Below are 6460 nucleotides of genomic sequence, written 5' to 3'. Positions count from 1 at the left end.
TCCCCTCCTACGTCTAGGCATGTGGTTGGTTTTCCACACGGGCTTCAGCAAGATGGCTGCAGTTCTTCGAGCAAATCAGGAGTGTGGGCTGTAAGCCAGCGGTGCACATCACATCACTACAGTAACAGCAGCGCATTAGTAGTGGGAAGTTCGGATCATTTTACTGACTCGGATCTTTGAGTCTCGTTCAGCAAAATGAACGAATCTTTTTTCGAGTCATTTCGTTCATTTCAGCATAATATAATTAAAATGGCATGTTAAATATCCCAACACATCTAGAACTTACGAAAATGTTGATTACATTTGTAAAAAGAATAAAAATAAATTATAGGGTAATGCAGCCAAAGCCAAATTATAAGAAACCGAAATTTTTATGAATTGATTAGTTGTTGGGTTTTAAGTTCAGGCTATTGCAGTCTGATTCTGTTAGTTCACCTCACCTCCTCATCCGAGACGTTCTTTCCTTTGCAACTTCATATTTATCAGGTTTGTTCTCCTCCTCTTGTGTCTCGAGACGTTAGTTGTCGACTCGTCAGTGTCTGACTCTGATCTGTCTGCTGGGCCGTGCCGTGTGTGATACAGCAGGGCCGGAAAGAGTAATGATTAGTTCATCTTTCGAGTCTCGAGTTCGGGTTCGGCCGGGTCCGAGTCTTTCGTTCTTCCTGTCAGTCCCATAGAGGCTATGCTGTCAGTACCGGAAAGAGTAATGATTAGTTCATCTTTCGAGTCTCGAGTTCGGGTTCGGCCGGGTCCGAGTCTTTCGTTCTTCCTGTCAGTCCCATAGAGGCTATGCTGTCAGTACCGGAAAGAGTAATGATTAGTTCATTTTCTTCGAGTCTTCGGGTTTGAGTCCTTCGTTCTTTTGTCACGTGACCGCTGGTATCTCGCATCAAATACAATATTAGATTCGTATTATTGACTGCGTCTGAATGTATATTGTTTTATATTTAGGAATTAAAATACAAAATATGTGAAATAAACATTATCTGAAAAATAAAAGTTCCATCTTATTATTGTCCCTGTCCGTTTCTTTAAATGTTTCTTGTGCATCTGTGGTGTGTTTTATTATATATTATACATTAATTAACTACTATTATATTATACATTAACTACGTGCTTGTTTGTAAAAAGGTTGTGAATTGTGACAAGTCACGTGACAAAAGAACGAAGGACTCAAACCCGAAGACTCAGAAGATGAACTAATCATTACTCTTTCCGGTACTGACAGCATAGCCTCTATGGGACTGACAGGAAGAACGAAAGACTCGGACCCGGCCGAACCCGAACTCGAGACTCGAAAGATGAACTAATCATTACTCTTTCCGGTACTGACAGCATAGCCTCTATGGGACTGACAGGAAGAACGAAAGACTCGGACCCGGCCGAACCCGAACTCGAGACTCGAAAGATGAACTAATCATTACTCTTTCCGGTACTGACAGCATAGCCTCTATGGGACTGACAGGAAGATCGAAAGACTCGGACCCGTCCCGAACCCGAACTCGAGAGAGATGAACTAATCATTTCCAGTACAGATTCAGAAACCATATGTTGCGCAATGCGCATGCGCGATCAACACAAAATGAACGAATCACTCTCTGAGACAACTCGGTAGTCCCGAGTCATATTAAAGATTCGTTCAAAATGAACGAATCGTTCATGAACGACACATCACTACAGCGCATATTCCCGTCCGCCAGTGTGTGTGTATGTCACAGTATGTGTGTGAGCCGCCGCCAGTGGAAGTGGAACGAGCGGGTCACTTCTGACAAGTGAGTGTTTCCCTGTCATATTTATGCATTTTTGCGCTGATTCGGCAAGTGTTTGTTTTCATTGTTACATGCAAACCGTTTGCCTTTCTTTGTGTCTTGTCTTTGGTGAGTCGATTCCTGGTTCTTTTTTTTTTTTCTTTTTTTTTGCATTATCAGTTCTATCTGATCTTTGAACAGTGATTCTGGACTGCATTGTGGTTTGGGCTGTGTCTCAATGTGCTTGCCAGCATACACAGCATTTAACCTAAACACAATTGTAGGCGCCTATGATGCCCACAATCCTGACTAGGTAGGCTGTTCACTAGGTGTTCAGACACAGCCATGATTAAGACAGGAATAGGTGAGATCAATTGTTGGTTATTGTCATGAGTCTGCTCCATTGCATGGACATGTATTGATTTACACCCGTTTTTTACGAAGTACAGCTGAACTGGAAGTAATGAAAACAAAAGACACCTGGGTTGGCATGCATGCACACGTACACGTGTGTGTCCCACTGTCCTGCGGGCAGACAATGCGCCCTCTGTCTCTGCCGTGGCGCAGCTGTGTGTGTCCTTCTGTCACTGTGCTTTCATATGCAGTATTTTCATTAGCGTAGAGTTCATTCAGTGTATGACTGTCTGTGTGTTTGAGTGTCAGACTAGGGGAGCTATGGGTGAGCGATGTTTGATTTGTAAACGAATCCTTCCTTTTAGCCGAATCTTTTTAATGAAGCGGTTTAGAGAACCGGACCGATTGATTCGTTATTGAATCGGTCCGAGCTTTTATCGAATCAACTCAATGACTCAACTGAGAATGTGATTTAGCAGTGGGTGATGCGTTATTTTGTGATGTCTGATTCGTGAAATAATCGTTCTTTAGTCGATGAATCGGATGAACGATTCATTAATGAATCTGACTGAATTGGTCCAAGTGGTTTTTCAATGAGCTCACTGACTTGAATTGAGAATCGCCTTTCAGGTTCAACTTGTAGTGATCTGTTTTAACAACCCTCTGACTCACTGAGAACCGTCTTTGCAGTGTTCCAATTTAAGAGTTCCCTTACTCATTAATTACACTGAGAACTGACTCTTTTAGGTTTTTCCTACTCTGAATGATCTGGGCTACTTTTCATAAGCCTACTTAGATCGTATAGCCATTGGCACCAATGGTCTCTATGATCAACTTGGTTCGTGGTGCTTTTGAGAAACGCAGCCCTGGTTTGACAGTTGACTTTGCTGAACCATTGTTGTGTAAGATTGTATCCCATAGCAGAATTCAATGGGACCCAGGAGTGATTCTTATTTTCTCCATATAGGCAAACTGATTTTTAACGACAATATCAATCTTTGAGTTACATGGTTGTTAAATCAGTTTGTTGAAGCTGTAAATCCACATTATTTCATATTCTTTTTTAAATTAAGTTTAAAATGAGTTTAAGAGGGGAATTCCTAGTAATACAATGACATTAACCAAGAGCTAAATTTTAGTACAGTTTAATGTAAATTCAAATTAGAGGTATACTCTTAACTACTTTGTTTTTATGGGCTGATTCATGGCTGCAACAAATTGACACATAAAATCAGAATAAACAGCCTTAATTAACATTAAACTTAATTGGAAAAACTGTAATTAAAAACAAAACATGCTTCGTCTATAAATGTTGTTGAGCATGCAATATGCAACACTGAGATGTCAGGAACCACATGAAGATACAGTATAAAAGATCTGCTCAGTCATTTATTTTTGTACATTTATTTTTTTATCTGAAACAAACTGAAGGAATTAATTTACGGAAATGAGTTGTGCTTTGGTATGGGGGACATGGCCGGCTCTGTACCTCTCCCTCTCTTGATCTCTCATCAGTCTGACACCTCCATCTGTCTCTCTCAGTCTCATCCATAAGCGGTCTGTGTGTGTTGTTTTGCATACATATGGCTTTTGTTCTGGTGACTGAAGAGGCTGAAAGGCTATTAATAGCGACTGTGGGTTCTCCTCTTGGTCAGTCAATTTCAAGCTTCTCCACCACCAAAGCTCCCATCTCCCTCTCCGTCTGTTTTATTCAGTTTCTCCCGCTCAGTTCACAGGACCTGAGAAAAGCGACCCAATTAGCCCATGGGGTTATGATGCAATATCAGGGTGACATCACTCAGAGAGGAGGTTTCCATAGCTACCAGAGGTCTATGTGGGAGGTTCCATCCTGTTGCAGTGTTAGAGCTTTGTGTGGTGACGTGTGTTCTGATGACCAAGGATGTTGCATGTGTGTGTATTTGTGAATTACAACTTTTGGTTTAGTATGTTGACAGGACAACCTGATCGAACTCTTGTACAGTGTGGGATGGCTTGGTTGTGTGTTTAAAGGAAAAAATGTACTCACCCTTGTGTCCTTCCAAACCCCTATGACATTCTTTCTTATGCGGAACACAACACAAATGGAGATATTAAGCAAAATGTTCTTGCTTTTTTCCATGTGAAAGTGAAATTATATGAATGGTCCATATGAGTCATTCTGCATGTTCCATGTTTTCTAAAGCTATGTGATTTGTTTTGTATGAGAAACCAAAATATAGCTTTGAACACCAGGTTGGTGGTGTTTATTATTAATAATATTAATTGTAATAACATGATTATTATTAAAAATATTAAATATTAATAATTAATATTTTGTATAAGTGTACCATATAGTTTTAATCTGTTTTCATCTGATATAATAGATTTAGCTAAATGTATGTATTAATTTTTATATATATATATATATATATATAATTATATACATCATTTATATATGTATGTGTATTATAATTAGGGCTGCACGATATTGAAGAAAAATGCTATATGTGATAACTTGTTAAATAATGTGATATTCGCAATACGATAATGCTTTGTGTGTAAAATTATATTTAAAAACTAAAAATTATATAACCAACATACATGTTTCACATTCATTTAGTGAGAAGAAAGCATCCCTACAACTTCTGAAAGTGAACAGCAGTGTTTTGCTGTTGCATGACATAAAAAGTAAGTGTCATTTTAATGTCAGGGTAAACCAGAGGGTTTAGGGTTTCAGGTAGGCCTACATTAGGTTTATTTAACAACATAAATTGATTAATAAATGTAAAAAATAAAACTGCTTAGCCTAGTCTTCATTGTATGAATTAAATAGACATTGATTCTTATTGAAGCTACAAAAGTTATTCAGTCAAGAGCAGTGATTGATTGATTTCCGTTGTTTGATTAACATTAAGCACACAGATGGAAGCAGGTTTATTAGGCTGCTGTCACTTTAAAAGCTGCACAGATCCAGTATTGTCACGCAATCACTTTTATTCTCAACTGTTTACTCTACGTAAGACATAACAGACTGTTTACATGAATACTCACAAAGACAGCATTTTGACAATTTTGTGTGTATTTGGCCACATACATTGTAATCTAAACCCCCATTGCAAATCAGGTTTATTGGCAAAATGTATAGACTTTCAGCTGTTTGCAATGAACAAATCAAACAAAAGTAATTGAAATAGCTCAACAAAACAAATGTTTCAAGTGTTTTGCCCAAATTCAACTGAAAATGCTACTTTGTTTTAACCCTCTGGGGTCTAAGGTGTTTTTGGGGTCCTGGAGGTGTTTTGACATGCCCTGACATTTGTGCTTTTTTCAGTTGCTTTATAAACATATTAATGGCAAAGGTGTCATTACACTTTATTTAACACAAACAGGGCTACCATAATATGTGAGCAACATGGATGTTTGTATTTTTGAGAGAATATTGTTTATGCATGGTTATTGAAAAAACTAAAACGTAGTTTCTGAAGGCCACAAAACACATACTAAATATGTATCCACATTGACTTAATGGATGTTGTCGCCTAGAGTTTTTGCTTCAAAATGATCTGAAAATCATCCTGCCTAATCATTTACACAAAACAATACATTGATTTTAATTTTGTAAGACACTTTTTGTTTAGAAAGGCTATATGCGGGGGGCGTGAATGATCATGAATAATGCTCTGACACCTGAGAAGACAATGACCTGCATAATGAGCTGCATAATGAGCCTTTCACACAGGTGTGTCACTGGGTAGCAAAGAATGTGAGGACAAAAGAAATATATATATATATTAGGGGTGTAACGGTACACAAAAATCACGGTTCGGTACGTACCTCGGTTTTAAAGTCACGGTTCGGTACGTTTTTAAAACAGCAAAAAGTAAGAAATGCCAGAGAAATTTCCTATTTGTTAAAAGAAAAAATATTTTTTAAATAAGTTGAGTTTTCCTAGATCTTGAAACTTTCAGGTTTATAAATGGGTGTCATCTTTGAAGGATGAACAAATAATGTTTTGGTCATCACATTAAAAATAACATTTAAATATATGAAGAGTTCAGATGCAAAAGCCATTTGAAATTTTCTTTATTTTTATCAAGCTTTTATATTTAAGTTCAGTAATTTCACTTAAATGGCAATGAAGATTACCTATTAATTGTCATTTGAGTGAAATTACTGAACTTAAATATACAAGCTTCATAAAAATGATCAATCTAGAAGAAAATTTCAAATGGCACTTAGAGGCTTTTGCATCTGAACTCTTCATATATTTATTTATATAATATTTTGTGTTTTGAAGTGCTGGAAAAAGATGTGTGAAGTACTTGAAAGCATTTCACTATTCCAGCCAAACTGGTTACAGTTATGGTGAATGTTGCTGG

At 37.6% G+C, this 6460-nt stretch overlaps 1 protein-coding gene across 1 annotated transcript in view; it reads left to right on the top strand.

Moving 5' to 3' along the window:
• The first annotated feature begins 102 nt into the window (after nucleotides 1–102).
• Nucleotides 103–6460, top strand: part of zgc:92140 (uncharacterized protein LOC447854 homolog) — a 46795-nt gene continuing 40437 nt past the window's right edge. The window contains exons 1-2 of the mRNA XM_056252329.1: nucleotides 103–136; nucleotides 1686–1772. The gene's annotated coding sequence lies outside the window, so the exon portion shown is untranslated. The remainder of the gene's footprint in view (nucleotides 137–1685; nucleotides 1773–6460) is intronic.

The sequence above is a fragment of the Rhinichthys klamathensis genome, unplaced genomic scaffold (genome assembly GCF_029890125.1).
Source record: "Rhinichthys klamathensis goyatoka isolate OS25496 unplaced genomic scaffold, OSU_Roscu_1.1 h1tg000094l_1, whole genome shotgun sequence".
NCBI lineage: Eukaryota > Metazoa > Chordata > Actinopteri > Cypriniformes > Leuciscidae > Rhinichthys > Rhinichthys klamathensis.
Note: the sequence above shows the minus strand (reverse complement) of the source record. Positions and strands in the feature narration are given on the sequence as shown.